This window comes from Cavia porcellus, unplaced genomic scaffold (genome assembly GCF_034190915.1).
Source record: "Cavia porcellus strain 051 isolate PalLab524CR breed Dunkin Hartley unplaced genomic scaffold, mCavPor4.1 scaffold_19, whole genome shotgun sequence".
NCBI classification, from domain to species: Eukaryota; Metazoa; Chordata; class Mammalia; order Rodentia; family Caviidae; genus Cavia; species Cavia porcellus.
This window is the reverse complement of record NW_026947502.1, coordinates 6,462,802-6,482,919: the sequence shown is the minus strand read 5'-3', so window position 1 is coordinate 6,482,919 and position 20,118 is coordinate 6,462,802. Positions and strand designations below refer to the sequence as shown.

The window sequence follows — 20,118 nt, the reverse complement described above, 5'->3', positions numbered from 1 at the left end:
CTGAAATAATAGCAACTGAAATAAAGAAGCAACTCTGGGAAGCTCTAAAGGAATTCAAACTAAAAATAATCTGCCAGGTAAAAGAAGAAACGATAAAACAAATGAAAGAGATGCTGAACATATCTAAAGAAGACAAAAATTAGAGGAACAAAACAAAAAGATAGAATCCCTGGATGAACCATATAAGAAACAAACAGAATATATGAAGCAGATTCAAAAGATATACAGGAAATCAAAAATTCCATTGAAATTTGTCAAAACCACCTCAATGAAAATAAATATGGAACTTCAAACTTTGAAGACAAGATTGCAGCTAGTGAACAGTAAAGATCTCTTAAAAATGACAAGGAATCAGGAAATAACAATTCAACAACTGCAAGATGATGCAAAGAAAAACAGCATAGTATTGATAGGGATAAATGAAAAAGAAGGGCACAACATAAAGGATGTCAAGAGAATATTTAGAGAAGTAATAGCTGAAAATTTCCCAAACATAAGAATGGAAACTGACATCAGGATCAGTGAAGCATATAGAACTCCAAATAGCCACAAGCAAAATAAAACTACACCCAGACATATAATAATCACCATCTCAGAAATCCAACATAAGAATAGAATATTAAAAGCTGTCAGAGAGAAAAGACAGATCACCTATAAAGGAAAACCTATCAGAATCACAGCAGACTTCTCAGCATAAAAAATAAACTCAAGAAGAGCATGGAGTGAAGTATTTCAGATCCTAAAGGCAAATGATTTCCAACCTAGACTGATGTGCCTTGAAAAACTGTCCTTCAAAATCGATGGAGAAATGATACTTCCATGACAAAGAACAGCTGAAGAACTTTATGATCACCAAGAAAAACCCTGCAAAGAATACTGAAAGACACTTTAGATATACTTAGGAAAAACCACTAAGCAAAGCAGACAATTAAACAGAACAGAAAGATAAAGATGCAGCAGCAGAAAGATAACATGTCAACAATAAACCAATATATAGCAGTTATAACCATTAATGTAAATGGTCTCAATGCGCCAATTAAAAGAAACAGATTGGCAGAATGCATCAAGAAACAACATCTAACCATATGCTGTCTGCAAGAAACCCATCTAACCCAAAAGGATACTTATAGACTGAAAGTCAAAGGATGGAAAACAATATTTCATGCAATAAGAACCCCCAAAAAAGTGGGGGTAGCCATTCTTTTGCAGACAATGTGAACTTCAAACCAAGAATGATCAGAAGAGGTAAAGAAGGTCACTACATACTGGTTAGGGGAAAACTTCAAAAGGAAGAGATAACAATCTTAAATATACATGCACCATATTCCAGAGCACCCAGTTATATAAAGCAAGTATTAATAGAAATGAAAAACCAAATTAGCAATAATACAGTTTTAAAGGAGACCTTAACACACCATTGACACCAAGGGACACATTAACCAGACAGAAAATCAGCAAAGAAATAACAGAACTGAATCACACCTGTGAACAAATGGACTTGATAGACATATACAGAGTGTTCCATCCAACAACATCAAAATATACATTCTTCTCAGCAGTACATGGGACATTCTCTCAAATAGATCATATACTAGGCCACAGAACATATTTAAATAAATAGAAAAAAGTTGAAATTATCCCATGCATGTTATCAGATCATAGAGCCATGAAACTAGAAATTAATGATAAAAGAAACTGCAAAAATCCCACAAACACATGGAAATTGAGTAACACATTCTTGAGCAATCAGTGGGTCACAGGGGATATTAAAGAAGAACTTAAACAATAACTACAAGCAAACGAAAATACAAATACAACTTACCAGAATCTGTGGGATGCAATGAAAGTTGTCCTCAGAGGAAAATTTATTGCACTGAGTTCCCACATCAGGAAAGCAGAATGAATACAAGTAAATAACCTGATGCTACACCTCAGACCTCTAGAAAAAGCAGAGCAAGTCAAGACCAAAGAAAAAGAATGGAGGAAAATATAAAAATCAGAGCAGAAATTAATGCAATAGAGGCTAAGAAAAGAATCAATGAATCAAAGAGTTGGTTCTTTGCAAGAATAAATAAGGGGCTGGGGATTTAGCTCAGCAGCATAAGCGTCTGCTTTGCAAGCAGGCAGTCATCAGTTCAATCCCTGGTACTGATAGAAACAAAAAAGACAAAAAAAAAAAAAAAAGAATAAAATTGATAATCCCCTAGCCATCATTATTTTAAAAAGGGAAGAAAAGGCTCAAATTCATGCAATAAGGAATGAAAAAGGCGAAATCACTACAGACTCTGTACAAATACAGAAGATCATCAAAACCTATTTTGAAAACCTCTACTCTCATAGGTTTGATAACACAGAAGAAATAGATAGATTCCTAGAAACTTATGAAGCACCAAAGCTAGGTCAAGAAGACGTAAAACTGCTGAAAAACCCATTTTCTATTAATGAAATTGGAAATGTAATTAAGTCCTAACATACAAAGAAGAGCCCAGGCCCAGATGGATTCACTGCAGAATTCTACAAGAAATACAAAGAAGACTTAATACCCACACTCCTCAACCCCTTCAATGAAACCGAAAGGGAAGCAATCCTTCCTAAGTCATTCCTGGAAACAAATATTACTCTAGTACCAAAACCTGAGAAACACCCAACTAAATAAGAGAACTACAGGCCAATCTTCCTAATGAACACAGATGTAAAAATCCTCACTTAAATATTGGCAAATAGGATGCAGCAAATCATCAAGAAGATTATACACCATGACCAAGTGGGATTCATCCCAGGCATGCAGGGATGGTTCAACATACGTAAATCAATAAATGTAATCTACCGTATCAATAAAGCCAAAAGTAAGAATCACATGATCCTTTCTATAGATGCAGAAAAAGTTTTTGATAAGGTCCAACATTCATTCATGATAACCTGACACAAAATTGGAATAGATGGTTTTTATCTCAATATGATAAAGGCCATCTAGGACAATCCAACAGCCAGTATCATACTAAATGGCCAAAAACTGAAGGCCTTTACCTTAAAATCAGGCACAAGACAAGAATGTCCCTTATTACCACTCCTATTTACAATAGTACTGGAAATAGTAGCCAGAGCAATTAGAGTATAGAGGGAAATAAAAAGGATAAAGATAGGAAAAGAGGAAGTTAAATTATCATTATTTGTGGATGACATGGTACTCTACATAGAAGACCCCCAAAAGTCCATTGAAAGACTGCTAGATATAATTAATAAATTCAGCAATGTAGTTGGATACAAAATCAATACTCGAAAATCATTAGCATTGCTATACATTAACAACGAAATCACAGAGAGAGAAATAAGAGAAGCCACACCCTTCACACTAGCAACCAAAACAATGAAACATTTAGGAATGATTCTCACAAAAGAAGTGAAAGATCTATATAGGGAGAATTATAATACACTGAAAAAAATTGAAGACGATCTCAGAAAATGGAAAGACATTCCTTGCTCATGGATAGGCAGAATAAATATTGTGAAAATGGCCATTCTCCCAAAACTCTTATACAGATTCAATGCAATCTCAATTAAAATACCATCCACATACCTCATAGATTTACAGAAATCACTCGTAAAATTCATCTGGAATCAGAAGAGATCTAGAATAGCAAACACACTTCTAAACAGCAAAGTCAAGGCAGGAGGCATCACAATCCCTGCCTTGAAGTTGTACTAGAAAGCAACTGTAGCAAAATCAACATGTACTGGAATAAAAACAGAGCCAAAGATCAGTGGAATAGATTAGAAGATACAACCACAACTACAAACACACTCAACCACCTTATCTTTGATACAGGGGCCAAACATGTTCACTGGAAGAACGACAGTCTCTTTAATAATTGGTGTTGGAAAAACTGGCTCTCCATATGCCGAAAACTAAAACTAGACCCATACCTATCACCATGTACTAAATTAAAATCTAAATGGATCAAAGATCTGAATATTAAAACAGAAAAACTAAATCTATTGGAAGACAAATTGGGTAAAAAACTTGAAGACATATAGGTAGGTAGAGAATTCATGAACAGGACTCAAACCACATGAGAAATACTTCCCAGAATCAATAACTGAGATCACATCTTATTAAAAAGTTTCTGCATATCAAAAGATCTCCAGCAGAGTGAAAAGAAAACCCACAAACTGGGAAAATACCTTAGTGAACTGTCCCTCAGACAAAGGACTTCTGTCTAAAACATACAAAGACTTAAAAAAGGGGCTGGGGATTTAGCTCAGCGGCATAAGCACCTGACTTGCAAGCAGGGAGTCGTGAGTTCGATCCCCGGTACCAATAAAAAAGAAAAAGAAAAAAAAAAGACTTAAAAAAATCAGACCCTGAAATTCAAAGATCCAATCCAAAAATGGGCATCTGAGATGAATACACAGTTCTCAGATGAAGAAATACAAATGGTAAATAAATACATGAAAAAATGTTTATCATCATTACTCATTAGAGAAATGCAAATTAAAACCACACGGAGATTTCATCTCACTCCTGAAAGAATGGCCAGGATCAAGAAAACTACCAACAACAAATGCTGGAGAGGCTGTGGGGAAAAAGGAACTCTCCTGTACTGCTGGTGGGAGTGTAGACTGGCGGGGGTCAGTCTGGAGATTTCTCAAAAACCTGGGATTGGAAGTGTCATTTGTTCCAGCTATTCCACTTCTAGGCATATTCCCAGAAGAACTGAAAAACATCATACCACAGTGATATATGTGTACCCATGTTTATTGCAGCAAATTTTTAACAACCAGATCTTGGGAACAACTTAAGTGTCCATCAACTGAGGAATGGATAAAAAAGATGTAGTATTTTTATATAATGGAATACTACTCAGCAATAAAGAATGATCACATTGAGATGTTTATAAATAAATGGACGCAGCTTGAGACCATACTCATAAGTGGAATAAATCAAACCCACATGTATAAATACCGAATAGTTTCCCTAGTGTAAGAAATGGTAAGAATACATAAAAGTATGTAGTAATCATGATTCCCCATTATATTGCTTTGAACCCTTATAATGTTTTCATTCATTAGTTGGAATGGTTTTATTCTAGATTATTTGATTTTATTGTCTGTGATGGTATGAGCAGCTATTTTGACAAAAACAAGACATTATAATAGCTAGCGCTAATTTAATATCATCTTGTTTTGAAGCCCCACAAGCTTTTGTTCTTATGTCTCCATCGATTTTTTTCATGTTGTATCTTATGGGATTTTATTGTATGTGATAGTGTAAACAAGGTTTTTTATGGACAAGGAGATAATATAGTAACCATTGTTCATTTTCTGTTAGTCTGTTCTGAATACCCTGTAATACTTTTATTCTCTTGAATGGTTTCACACTGTCTTGTTATGTTTGATACTATAGTGCATGAAGATATACTCAAATCTTTCAAGGAAAGAGACACTATGGTAGCTACTGTTATGTCGGGTTGCCTTGTGGTGAAACACTATGTTGCTTAAATTGTTCTGTTATGACCTGTTTTGTTATGTCCTCTTTTATCTTAATCTTTTTAAAAATAATAAATAAAACAGACACCACAGTGCCCAGTGTTGATCCAGGAGTGTCATAATGTGAAACCCAGCAATATTATTATTCTGTGCTCAGAGTGATTTTAGCCTGCTTGGGTTTGTTCAGTCTCAACATAAATGAAGATATGGAAAACTGCATGTATGTTTAAGTGTATAGGATTGATAGCCATATCACTAAGCTTTGGCTGAACAGAACTGGTTACAGTCGCGCTGTTTGAATCCCCACTTTACATGCTCCACTTTTGTATCTTGAATAACTATTTGTAAGAGGACAGTATGTAAATATCAACTAGTGATTTCTTACTGTTTATTCTTTCTTTGTAAGTATGTATTATTTCTACCCATTTCTGTTTTGTTTAGTCTTTCTTTAAATAAAAATTTTAAAAAAGAATTATAAATGCTTACACGATAGCAAGTAATTACTCAAACCAGCCCCAGAAGTTCCCCGAGTGAGAGCAGAGGCATTGCCTTCTGGAGATTGGTAAAGTGGGGAGAGGCAGGGTAGCCCTTGGCTGTAATCTTAGCTTTCTGGGAGGCTGAGGCAGGCAGATTGCCCGTTCAACTCTAGCTTGGGCTGCTTAGTGACTTGGTGAGAGCTTCTCTCAAAATAAAAACTAAGGCAGGAGGCCTGGGAATGTCGCTCAGTGTGAAGACCCTGGATTCATCCCTCAGTTCTGGGGATTATATTTGAGCTGAGTATGTGAGTACATATCAGGGCCTGCAGGAACACCTCTGGAGGGATTGAAGGACTCAAGGTAGTTGCCGGATATTGAAGGCAAAGAAGAGGTAAGTGGGGAATATAATCAGGTGAGATGAGACCATTAAGTGTCACACTTTTTCTTGTCTGTTCTTCTAGAGATTCATTATGCATACAAGCAATAAAACACGCCCCTTCCTTTTTATCCAAAAGCTGTACTGTGGTTCTGTTCAATTGGCATGAAGTGTAATTCGTGTCTAGTATGTCCGCATGAAGTTTTTATCTGGTTGACTTATCCATTAAAGAAGGGGTTTCTACTATGATTGTATCACATCTATTTCTTCCTTTATATCCATTAGTTCGCTGATGTGCTGAAGTGTTAGCAATTTGGGTTCACATATACACATATAATTGCTGCTATTGATGAGTTATTGTTATTAAATAATGACCTTTGTTTTTGGATGTGAAGTCTATTTTTTTCATAACTTTAAAGAAAAATCTGCAGGGGCTGGAGATTTAGCTCAGCAGTATATGCGCCTGCCTGGCAAGTGCAAGGTCATGAGTTCGATCCTCAGTACCAATAATAGCCAAATCTGCAGAAAGAAAGAGAAGCCTTGATAATGCATACCACTCAAACATACTGCAATGTCATCTCTTTAAAAATCACTTATCCTTTGAGAATACATCGAAAGGTAAGTGTGGCTCGATCCCAAATTCTCATTTCCAGTAATAATCATAGACGAGATGCATTTTCCCGATTATAAAAGCAACGCGTGCTCATGAAGCTATGTTACGGAAAACACAGCAAGTACAGAGATTATGACTGTTTCAAAACCCACAGTGAGGGGACTCCACCCAAGCTCCCCTAGATTGCACCCATAGGTTCTCAGGAACCTGGTCCTGCCTGCAATCGCAGCATTAAGCCGTTAGGTGGTGCTGTGGAGCAGAGGACGGAGTAGGACTAGAGTCGGGGCGCGACAGCACGTGCCCCAGCCCGGGGCTCCAGCGTCACGTGACAGAGTCCAGAAGCTGCTGCAGGGCAGCCAAAAGGAAGGTTAGGACCCCTTGCTGAGCAGACCAGCTGGGGTGTGCGGAGGCTGGATCAGGGACCAGAGCCCGAGCCGGAGCCCAGGCGGTGAGTGCCAGCGATGCCCGCTGCCCGCAGCCCGCGGTGGCCGGCTTGGCGGGTCCCCTGCTCACTGTCCTCCCCGTGGAGGAGATACTCCGGGGCGGGTTCCCCGGGTTAGGGACCGGACCTGGGCGCAGCAGCGGCCTTCCCAGTGAGCCAGAGCGGGGCCGGATCCTGGGGCGGCCTCCCTGGACCCAGCGAGTTGGGGAGGCTTCCTGTCCTGTTTGACAGGTGAGGGATCAGCGGATCATTCACACCAGCAGCTCGGGCTTTATGCAAGCTCCGCAAGGGGGCTCGCTGGCTCTCCTGGGCGGGAGAGCCTGCCTCGCCGGCTGCGGGAGCGATGCCCCAGAATGGCTAAAAATGGGACATCAGGTCTCAGTACAGACCTGCCAGAGCCTGGGGAGTCAGGTGGGGCAGCGCCCTCCTCTGACGGCAAGAGAAACCGAGGCCCAGAAAGCAGAGGAGAAAGGCTGAGCACGCAGCAGTGCAGCAGGAGATCCCTGCCCTCCTGGGTTCACAGGGGAGCAGGTGGAGAGTGGAGCCTCTGCTGAGCCCAAACCTGCTTCGCTGTGTGAGGCAGCCCCCGAAGGCCTGCACTGTCTACCCGGGCATTGCACGCTGTGAATCTACATCTCTTTATACAGAAGGAAAGTGAAATTACCTCACCAAAACATTTGTGGTAAATGAAAGCTTTCCCTGGAGGAGAAAAAGAAGCCTTTTGTAACTTGAGATGCTCAGAGCTTAAGCGGATGTCAGACAGGTGCAGCCCAGAAGACGAGGTTCCTGATGACCTCTGGGAGGCCCCCACCAGGACACCCTGGAGATGGGTTCTGAGGGCTGTAAGGGGGAACCGGGAACAAGTGAGCAAGTTTCCAGTCCTCCCAGGAAGAGGGTTTCCCACAGGGAAAGAGAAGATGCCAATGTCCCATCGTGCCTTTCCCTTTTGGGAGTGCTGTGCTTACTGTCCACTCCACCCACACTGGGCACCAGTGTCCCTGGTGCATTTCTGGGCACAGAGCTCCCAGGGGATCCCACAATCAGAGGTTTGATGACAAGCAGCACAGTGTTCTGGGGAGACCAGCGAGACAGTGAGGAGGAGAAGCAGAGGGGAGGAGAGAACGTGGGGCTAACACCTCTTCTGCAGGTGCTGCTCTGAGGTAGTGGATCGCCTGGCCCAGGCAGTGGCTTTCAGCTGGCTGTGGTCTTAGGAAGCATCGTGAACCTGTGGGTCTCAGTATTGCACTCCCAGGGCAGCTGCAGAGGAACAGCACTGTCCAAAAGCAGCTGAAAAACCATCATTTAGCAGCTGACTGAGCCATCTTCTGCAGGCTGGAGTCAGCTTTGCCTTTGGGAGTTTGACAAACACAGGAGAACCATTCCTAACAATTCTAGACCCTAGAAAAGGACAGATAGTTCTTCTAATGGACATATGTCTTGATTACTTTTCTCACTGTTGAGACAAAATACCTGATGCACAAAATTAGGGAACGAAAGGGTTATTTAGCTTACAGTTTATGGAGGTTTCAGTCCATTCTCAGCTGGCTCCAAGGCTGGGTGGTGTGGTTGAAGGGCAGCCGCTCTTGGTGGCTGCAAATAAGATAGAAAAGAGCAAAAATGTAACAAGTGTGCCTCAGGCCCTCCCCTATATTGTAGGCCAGCTCCGCCCCAGGGAAGTGTAGCCCTCATTCTGCCAATCCCAGTGCTAGACAACAAACCAATTATAAACGCTAGATTTATCCGTCTCCATGATGGCATGAGGCTTGGAGGCCACCTAGACACAAACCATAACATCATAGAAATATAATCAACAGGCAGAGAAACTACTAAAAATTCCCCAGGTTTCCCAGGACCTTTCTCTGAGGTGTTGGCTAGAGCTGAAACAGGGGTCTTGATTATCACCCGAGGGCGAGGTGAGCTGCCCCTCACTGTGAGAAGTCAGGAGGCCCCAGAGCAGCTGTGTGTGTGGTGCAGGAGAAGGTGAGAGGCTTGGGGAACAACTACAAAGCCAGGGAGTACCAGAGTCTTACAGCCCCAAATGAAATGTCGATCCAGAGTTTCTATCTAACCTAGAGCAACTCTGACAAGGGGACTACAGTGCTGTCTCCATTTGAAAACACCTCAGCTTCCAATTGGGTTCACCAAATAAAGCATTCTGCAAATTCTGTACATGGGGTGACAAACATGACAACACTCGTCTTTCCTGAGCAAACAAATGCAGCCAGCTTCCCCAAAATTATAAAACAAGTTCATAAACCAAGTTACTGTTGTGTATATAGGATGGTAAGGACAATTCCAACAGAGAGAGCAGAGCCTAAAGCAGGGCAAATCAGGAATCCAGTCCCAGCCTGTGCCTCGAGGGTATGGGTCACTTCTGTGCTCTCTGGCCACTGAAGACCTAGATTGGGGTGAAGGCAGAGGGAGCAGAAATGCTCCTGTGCTCATAGGGGGAGCTGTGGAAGGGCCTGGATTCTGGGGCTCCTAGCTGATCTGCTGTTAGGTAGGGGCCTGGTCAGAAGAGGTGGACACCTTGGGCGTAGCCTGGGGCTGCACTCTGCCCCCCAGTCCCTCCTTTCTTCTCTGCTTCCTGTCCCTGGCTGTGCACAGCTGTCCTCCCCCAGGCCCCTCTCCTTGCTGTCCTGCCTTGGAGCCCGCCAGCTGCAGGAAGGTGGGAGCCCAGCTAACCCTCTCCTCTGCTGAAATGTGGGTGCTACTTATTGCATCCCAGTGACAAGCAAAGTGACTAAGACAGGCAGGGTGGCTGATGCCTTCAGTAGACACACCTAACCGGGAGCTCTGGCTGCTGACTGACACCCCGACACCCCTCCTTTTCCAGCATGTGTGAGGAAGGCCTGCCACTCCTATGGGCTCTACGGGAAATGAAGAATGAAGTGACTATTGTCACGCCTGCACTGTGGTTAGGGAGACAGGAATTACAGGCACACAGTGGCAGTCAATCAGTTTTTCCCTTTGTGTGGTGATTTAAAGTTTAAACAGCGAAAAAGCATGTAAGTCTGAAACAGGTGCCTGAGAAGTCTGCAGCCCTCACAGGCCTACACAGAGAGGAGATGGGGCATAGACCACGGCTTGCAGGTTCTCCTTCACGCTGCCTACTCCAGGTGTGGTAGGCAGGGTTTACAAGCAAAAAAATTTAATATGCAACACATAACCTATAGGATTATTTTATAATATTCACCCAAAGAGTCAGATGCAATAGAGTTGAGAAAAAAGCTACATACTCTTAAGGGCCCGCCCCTGTGGGCCTGGAGATGAAGCCACGCCCTCAACCTCTTTTCCACCCCAAGAACCTCGGATTGCAGGAACCCAGGTGCCTAGCCCAATTTCCTGCACTGTGGGATGGGCAGCCATTGCAGGAAGGGCTGGGGACTCAGCGAGCAGCTGATTCAGAGGAACACAGGAAAATGTCAAGAGCAAGGTGCAGTCTCAGACCTATAGCCCACCCAGAGCAAATCCAGGAGACACAGACACAAAAGAGATTAGAAGTCGGACCTCTGGGATTTCCAAAATGATAGCAACTGAAGTAAAGAAACAACTTAGTTCTTACGTTGTTTGATTAATGTTGCATGCCTATATCTCAGAGTCTGAGCAACTATTTGGAGGATAACACTGTGCAATATAGTAACTATTGTTGACTTCCTACTGTTTTGTTTTTGAAATCCAATATCATTCTCATTGTTTTATTCTCTTAAAAATAAAATGAAACCAGTACTGATGTAATATCATCTTACTCTGAAGTCCTACCGTGCTCTTGCTCTTCTGTTTCCATTGGCTCTATCATGTTGTACCTTATTGGATTGTATTACGTGTGAAAGTACAAACAGATTTTCTATGGAAAATGAGATAATATAGTAGCCATTGTTTGTTTTCTGTTATTTGGTTCTGAATGCCCTGTAATACTCTCATTCTCTTGAATGTTTTTATACTATTTTGTTATGTTTGATACTATTGTATATGAAGTTATACTCAACTATTTCAAAGAGAGACATCGTGGTAGTTACTGTTAATTATGGGTTGTCTTCTGGTGAAATACTGTGTTACTTACATTGTTCTGCTCTGATCTGTTCTGTTACGTCCTGATTTGTCTTAATCTCTTTAAAATAATAAATAAATAAAAATTTAAAAAAGTATGGGAACCCTGTCCACACAGTAGAGACCCAAAGAATACACCTAAGGGCCTGGATCCCATGGCAGTGTCCTCCACAAGTTCAGTTGGAGGCTGGGAGCCCAAAGCAATATCTCACACAAGTCAGTATGTGGGATCTCCATTGTGAAGGCCAAAACGTCAGTGGTGGAAGCCACAAAGTGTGCCAGTGGGATAAGAGGTCTGTGCCAGCAGGCTGAGGGGTCTGCCCTGAAGCCAGGAAGTCACACTCGAGGTAAGGGCCAGAGTTCCCCTGAAGAGAACCTCAGCCATCCTCAGTGACAGCGAGTTTCTGAGCTCCTCTGATGAGAACAACTGAGTTTATATCAGGAAAACCAGTGTGACAAGCTGCTCCACAAGAATAGATAGCACACTCTTTCCCCCTCCAGTTCTCCGTTTGTGCCCTTGGCAACAATCCCCAGGTGGGCCTTCCACACTCAGCACCACACCCATTCAGTTCAGCTGGGTGTTACAAGCTGTCCATTAGTTCACCCACCACCACCCACCCCCGGTCAACTTGGGTAAGAGACACACTTCCTTGGACCATAGTCTCCAGTGGCAGATTGGGAAAAGTTAACATGTCTTGGTCTATTTACATTTACACTAACGTAACAATTACACATACACAATTCTTCAATCATTTCCACACCAAAAGCAACATATTGAAAGGATGATCAAAATTCAAGAATCACAATACTTTGACTAAGCTGATTACAAACATATCTGAAAGCTACATTAAAATCATACTAAAAGAGCTATTCCTATCACAATACTTGTTTCCCATTAACTTTTGACAACAGAGTATCTCAATACTATGAAATAGGAATCTCCTGCATTTCAGGTGTATTCTTTCCTTCTAGTGAAAGGCCAATTTTCCACTGTCCTGTCTAACCACATTCTCCTCTGTGTCACCCTTGGAATCCACAGCTTCACTGGAGCTTCCCTCTGGCCAAACCCTTCAAATCACCCTACTCACTCTTCACTCTTAATTTCCAACATAGATCTCGCCAAAAGCTCTCAACAGTATCCCTGCCACCATCCCAACAGCGGGCTGCGTTAAAATTTTTCTGACACCCAGGCAGTATCTCTAAACAGATGCAAAATGCAGACCAACTCCCTGCCTAAGTACAACACACTGCACCTGGGATCCACAGCCAGTGCGGTCCTCCTCAGCAGAAGCTTCCGGAACTTCATTCTAACCAGCAGCATTTCCACCAGTACTCTGATTTTGCTGACTCGGACCAGAGTACCAGAGAAGTGAGATCAATGCTATGACTATACCTGACCATGTGGTTCAAAAACCTTTGGGAATGGCTTGTGGGAGGGGTTGCCAGCTGAAAAAGCAGAGCTGTAACACCTTAGACTGATCTGTGTGGAAGATTCTGGTCAGCGCTCAGAAGACCAGAGGGCTGATAGAAATCCTGCCAAAAGACCAGGTTCAGGAGGATTCTCCTGGGAAAGACTGCATTGGCTCCAGATGATGCGTGTTATAGTGTGGCAGAAAGTTTGCCTGCAATTTGCTCATGTCCAGAGACTGCCTGGGACTGCAATGAAGGGTAGTGGACTAACTAATCTTGTAGAAGAAATTTCAAGATAGTTGAATGTTGAAGTGGTGGGATGGCTACTATTGGGGACTTTTAGCCAGATTTATGTTGAGAATCAACAGCAAAGAATCCAGCAGAATGATTTAAAATGTGAGTTTGGGAAAAATTGAAGCTCCAGTAAATCTGTGGGCTGCAAAGATAGAGCTGAGATCTTTATTGCAGAGAAGGAACAGGAGAATAGAAGAGATGGTCTGTGGGCATCACAAGAAGCAGCAGGACGCCACACTCTGCAGCCTCAAAATTGCAAAAGTGAAAGACTTTGCTTTGAGAAGAAAGCCCCAAAGCACCATGCCGCACTGTGTTCCAAAATGTTAGCAGTCTAGGAAACTTGTTCCTCAGAATCAGATTCAGAGTGCTTAGCAATCCTGGCACTCAACTCCTACAGCCAAGAGATAGGAAATTGTATCCCTGTCTACTGCTCCAGCTAGCAGCAGGCCTTGGCATCATCCAAATGGAGCTGGTTTTAAGCACATGCAAAACACAAGAGTTGTGGGTTCAGGAAGGCTTCTACCCAGATTTCAGAAGGCCTTGGGAGGTTGGCAGTGAGCCCCTAGGAGGGCAATGCATGAAGCTGTCTAAAACCAAGGTACAATAAAGACTCCAGAAGTTTGGAGAAGCTAGGAACATGACTCATGCAAGGAAAGCTGCAAGGAGGGAACAAAGTGAGCCCAAGAGAGAAATCATGGGTGCTGCAACCACTGGAAGTGCCACAGGGTTGGAGTCATGCAAGCACTTCGGAACTCACAACTTCCCACAGATTGCCTTGGACGCTACATATAGAACTATGGGATTAATGTTTGCCCTCCCAGATTTGGGATTTTGTTTGGTCCCATTCCTTTAGCTTTTGGAATAGAAATGTTTCTTGTACCATTGAGTGCAGAAAGTATTTAACTTTCTTTTCATTTCTACAGAGGTTCACACTTAATGAGTTTGCCTTACATCTCAGAGGAAACTTGGGTTTTAGATTTTTCAGCAATGCTGAATCTGTTAGGACCTTGGCAACTCTTGGGAATGGACTAAATGACTTTTGCATAAAGAAGTGTGTATGAGTCTTTGGAAGACCAAGGGCAGAATGTTATGGTGTCTAGATGTCCCCCAAAGCCTCATGCAGTCACGGAGGACACACTTTTTCAGAGGTAGCTGAATCTAGGTTTTGTGACCGACTCATTGTCCAATGCTGGGATTAGGGGTGTGAGTGCTACACTCACCCTTGGTTGGTAGCCTGCATACAATATAAGGGACACAAAGAGTCTTTGTTTCTCTTCTTTCTCGTTGCTTTGGTATTTTTCAATACCATGAACAGTTGCCCGTCTGCCATGCCACCCTGCCAGGTTATTATAGACTGAAACCTCTAGAACTGTGAACTAAATAAACCTTTCCTCTTTTTAGCTTTAGGTGTCAGTATCTTGTCTCAGCAATGAAAGAAAACTAAGACAGTGAGTTACTGGTTATTCACACTGGTCTAGCAGTGTGCAAAACAGACAGCAGAAATGCAAGGGCAGCCCAAAGAAGCTCTTGAGTGTGTATCTGTGCAAGTGCATATGTGTATGTGTGTATATGGATGTTTGTGTGCAGGGGTGCACATGTGTTGCGTGTGTGCATGCATGCATGTCTAGAGAGATTTCAGCTTAGAAAACTGCAGCGGAGAGTAAGTCAAACTCCCATCAGGTAGAAATAATTCCCATATTTCCTGCTCTTTCCCTTTCCTGCACTGCTAAGCACAGTGATTGTACCTTTACCCAAGAAATTGGCAGGACAAATCGGGGGACAGGTAGAGGAAAATGCAGGCTGTTCAGAGACATACTAGGTGGGGGTGAGGAGCTGGCTGCCAAAGGCACTGACCCAGCCAATATCAGCTGGTTCCTCCTCCACATGTGCTGAGCACCAGGGGTGTTGCAGATCCTGAGTAAATGTAGATGTCCAGTTAAGTAAGGACAGGAAAAAACTATCAGGAGGGCCACGGGTGAGGGCTTGATGGTCTCACAAAGCAGGACGTGACATGGGCAGGATACTTACAGCAGCTTAATTTTTCCTAAGGCTTTGAAGCAAAGCAGACTTCTTAGGAAAGAAGGGTCCTATCAGAGGGGCTCTGGCCTTTACTCAAAACAGATGGCAGTTTAATCCTCATAAAGTTCAAGCATAAAAGCTCTCACTTAACCTCTCTCCGCCAAGGGAAATGCTGGTGATAAAATAACACATTCACTGGGGTTCTTGATAACACACTGACTTGTCTTAGTGCAGAAGACCATATAGAGGCCCCTTCCTGAACTTTAACATGGATCTGAACCATGTTGGGGTCCAGGTAAAAATGCAGTCAGAGACGGGTGTGGTGGCACAAACCTGTAAATCCAATACTGTGGGAGGCTGAGGCAGGAGGTTTGAAATTTTGAAGCCAGCCTGGGAAACATAGTGGCTTAGCAAGCACCAAAGATAAAGTGGGCTGAACACGTAGCCCATTGAGAAGACTGAAGGCTTCAATCGCTAGTAGGAAAAAAAATTCAGGAAATTAATAAATTACTTTCTCTTAATTACAAAATGAGAACATTTACTTAATAATTTCTCACGAACAGCTATTAAATATTCCCCTGTATTCAAAGTTGAAAAGCCACTGGCTGGAAGGACAATTAGAACAGGACACCTGCCAAGTGGTCCTCCCTCCTTATGTGGCCAGGCCTCAATGTAACAAACTGACGGCCAGGCACTGAACCTCAGGGGGAAACCTAACTAAGTTTAGATGGCACTGGACGTTTGCTTTTGCAGTTTTTCGTAAGCAATGTAAATTTTGTTGTTGTTATTGTTGTTGTTACGGGTAATCAAACTCACAACCTCACACTTACCAGGCAGATGCTGTACTGCTGAACTATGCCCCTGGCCCAGCAACATAAAACATTAAAAATTAATATATAAATTAGTATACAGATTTTGTGGGCTGGGACAAAATCACTTGGCTGTTTGGACTATGTAACCTCCAAACATGACTGCACAGTGGTACTCATGAGGATTTCTGTTACTGCCTGACAACGGCAGTTTAATTTTTCTGGCCGGCTAGCAGTGTAGCTGAGTGGAAGAGGACGTATATGTGTGAGGTCTTAGATTCAGTCATGGCATGTAAAAATAAATAATATACAAATTTGTGGCCTCCTTTGGCCCTGAGGTGATCTCCAGGGCACTCACAACGAGCTGTATCTCCAAACCTATGTTTAAATTTTGAGTCATGGTTTGCTAAGTGGCCCATTTGCCTAAGGTGGTCTCAGATTTGTGATCCTTGTGTCTGAGCCTCCCACAGTGCTAGGCATGTGTGCCTGCCACACCTTGTGAGGCTTCAGGCTCTAACTCCTCTCCACTGCTACTCACACACTCTTCTAATGAGACTTGTATGGAAGTGTTCAAGAGGCCTCTCTTTGATCAAAGCCCAGATACACAAAGAAGGAATTCAGGGAGCACAGACAGACAGGGTTTCATGTTTTCCATGTTCACATGCGAAGGTAAGTTTTTCCCACCTCAGTTTTTCCTGTACCTTTCTAAATAGCAGTCCCTCTTCCCTCTTGTGAGACTTGATATAATCAATGTTATGTAACTAGGATAAACTCAAAGTTCCCATTAACTCATTCATTCTAATTATACATAATTAATGATGTTCGCTATTAGCAGGATTAATGATTCAGAGTCACACTTTGAGTTGTGGGTCCTTTTTTTCTTTCTTGGTGCTGGAATGAAGGATGGACAGTCAGGGCCCTGCCCGTTTGTCAAGCACATTACCACTGAGCATCCTAGTCGCACTGTTTTTTGTTTTTTAAGGCAAATGTTTTACTTCCTCTGAGCAAGATACGTGCATCATGCCTCACAACATGTGGCCAATGCGTAAACCTTGAAGGAGTTGAGAACACTCCTTTAGTGAGAAAAGGTCTCACTGGGTGGCCAGGCAGGCTGGGCTTGAACTCATAGCGCAGCCCAGGCAGGCCTCCAATTTTTCTCCCACTGAAGTCTCCAGAGTGCGGGGAAGACAGGCGTGCGTTAGCACATCCAGGCTCCCTTACTGTTCTTAAAAACAGGAGAGAAAATTCCAAGAGAGCTGCCCTCGCTATACAAGGAGAAAAGAGCATTGGGGGGGGGGGGGCAGGGGCACGTGCTTCTGCCTCTGAGCTAAATCCCTGGCCCAAAAGCAACATTTTTATAGAGGACAGCAAGTTAGGCCTAACGAGAGTTCTGTACTAACAGAACTTACTGAAATAATTCTTAATCTTCCTTCTGCCTCCTCATAGTCCTTATCTTTTCCTATAGGCCTCTCTTTGACTGAGCTAAGTATAAAAGCATTTGGCTTTTACTGCTCTGCAAAACTTACAAGGTAATTGTGTGCACATACTTTCTCCTGTTAATCTCTTCTATGTAGATTTACTTTCAGGCCTGGATTCCATCCCCAGTATCTTCCTATTTGAAAAACAGAAGTGTTAAATTTTCACACTGGGCTTGGTGTCACAGCCAGCCTATGCTAGTCAGCAAGATCTTGTCTCAGGAGAAAACAAATTTTTTTTTTTTTAGTTGGAAATAGATCCTAAAACCCCACTCGTCAACTAACCTGGAATCTCACCAGTTATCTAAAATAATCGTGTTTTCCTTTGACTCCCAAGCTGCTAACTTTCAAGCTGGCATTAATAAAGTAATCTCAAGGACTTCTTTGGACTACAAGTGAGAAACATATAGCATCACAAGTAAAACAAAATGAAGGAAAAAACTGGAAACAATCTTGTGCAAATGTGAAGGGAAACAAGGGTGAGAGGGGAGGGATGGGAAAATATTTAAGATATATTATGTGCAGGTACAGATTCCCAAAGATGAGTGCGATCTTTATGTATGATAAATATGTAATAGAAAGAATAAAAATTTTTCAAAAATAAATCCATATACAAGTAACAATGTACTCCCCTTTTCTAAACCTTTTTTGTTTTGTTTTTTTGATAAGGCAGGTGCTATACCACTCGGCCGCAGCAGAGTTGCTGAGCACAGTGATGCACGCCTGTGAATACCAGCACTAGGGAGGCTGAGGCCAAAGGATTGCCACAGGTTCAAGGCCAGCCTGCTTTGTGATTTCAAGACCAGCCTGAACTACATAGCAAGATCCTGTCTCCAAGAAAACAAAAACAACAACAACAAAAACCCACAAAGCTGGCCAACTATGACTCTAGGATAAATAAGACTGTCTCATTTGAGAACCTGTAGAAGCCAGGTGTGTTTCAGGTACATGTGATTACCCATGGCAACTGAGTCACATAAAAGTTTGCGGTGTCAGGAATTTAGATTCCATACTTACCCATTTTGGGAGGAACTTTCCCCAGGTTTTGTAGTTCACTGACCATCTTTCCTGGCACTTCTTAGTGGTATACAGAATCGTCTCAAGTTCGAGGCTGTTTACATAGTGAATTCAAGGCCAGCCTAAACTGCATAGTAACATCGTTACAAAAGAGAGAGATTATCTTCAAATGAACTTGTCTTTTTTTTTTTTAATTGGTACCAGTGATCAAACTCATGACCATGTGCTTATAAGGCAGGTGCTTATGCTGCTGAACTAAATCCCCAGCCCATCTTCTTCAAATGAACTTAATCTAGAACCCAAACCCAGCTCTACTTGTAGGATAGGCATGACCAGTTCAGCTTATGTATCAGGCAAGAACCTGGGTTCAATTCCTGCCAAGCATGGCAAAATCAATTATGATCTCCCAAATATATTCCCAGCAGATTTAAAGCCCCTTCACTAGTTTTTCACTGACTTAACGTGGATGCATAAACTAGCACTACACTGATTGGCAAGGTCTTCCCATCATGTTAAAGAACCAATCCCTCCTTGTAAACTCTTTCAATTAACTTTATTGAATAGCCAAAGTGATAAGTTAGCACGGATCAAACAACTGTTTGCATGGGTTAAAAATGACTTTTTTTTACAGGAATAAACAGCGAAAATTACAAACCGTAAAAAGGAAGAAAAGTCTTGTCTCATTTCAGAGAACAAGATTGAACACAGCACACTGGAGATCAATACATATTTGAATTTGAGAACAAGAATTTAATGTTACAATATTATACACTACTTTACAAAATTAAATTTTCTATGTAAGGATTATATTTGTAATAGTTAATAAAATCTTGAAATCACATTTGGTGGTCCCCTAGACAATAACTGTTATGCATCTTTCATTAGAAGAAATAAATCTTTTACTCTAATTATTGCAAAACAGTCTACGAGACTCAATACATATATTAAATTAAGAACAATGAGAAAATATATGCAAACTAAAATAAATGGTACTGGTTGGGTGAATATTAGTATGTCAAACTTACAGAAATGTATTTTAAAAATTCTATAAATTAGAAAAATAGAGTACTTTTTACGGTAGAATTGCCATGCTCAGATTTATATATCAAGATTGCCCTTGTCCGTTACTTTAGTAGTTGTAGATCTGTAGAAAATTCAAAGATCTTTCATAGTTTACAACTACAATAAAAAAAAATATGGCATAGTGTAAATATTAGTTGCTTTACATCAAAAAGTAACACAGGTGATGATAGGAGGCGTCCTACTACCAAAAAAAAAAAAAAATCAAACTAAAAAACACATTCAATATTGCAAAAAATAATTGTTTTATATCAACATTCCCAAAAGATTCATTTTTTAAATTTCAAGAGCAAGTATTGTGAATTCTAACTAAAGTTATGAATTTTATGACCTGTTATAAAATTATTCTGGATTGCACATTATATAATATCTAAAATAATTTTTAAAGTAAATATGTCAAATATACTAACAAAGCACATGGTAATAATAAGAATCATACCCACTTAGGGATATAGTGAGGCACAAGGAAAATTATCCCTAAAAGCACAATTTTTTTCCTCTAGAAAAGTCCTTACTATTAAGAAAGGACTTACAAATATCAACATTTAAAATTGCATTTAGAAGAAAATT

At 41.7% G+C, this 20,118-nt stretch overlaps 1 long non-coding RNA gene across 1 annotated transcript; it reads left to right on the top strand.

Moving 5' to 3' along the window:
* Window positions 1-7,212: 7,212 nt before the first annotated feature.
* On the top strand, window positions 7,213-19,757 carry LOC134471587 (uncharacterized). Its single transcript, XR_010041052.1, has 2 exons — window positions 7,213-7,400; window positions 18,121-19,757. It is a non-coding gene; the product is annotated as an uncharacterized LOC134471587 (long non-coding RNA).
* The last annotated feature ends 361 nt before the right edge of the window (window positions 19,758-20,118 follow it).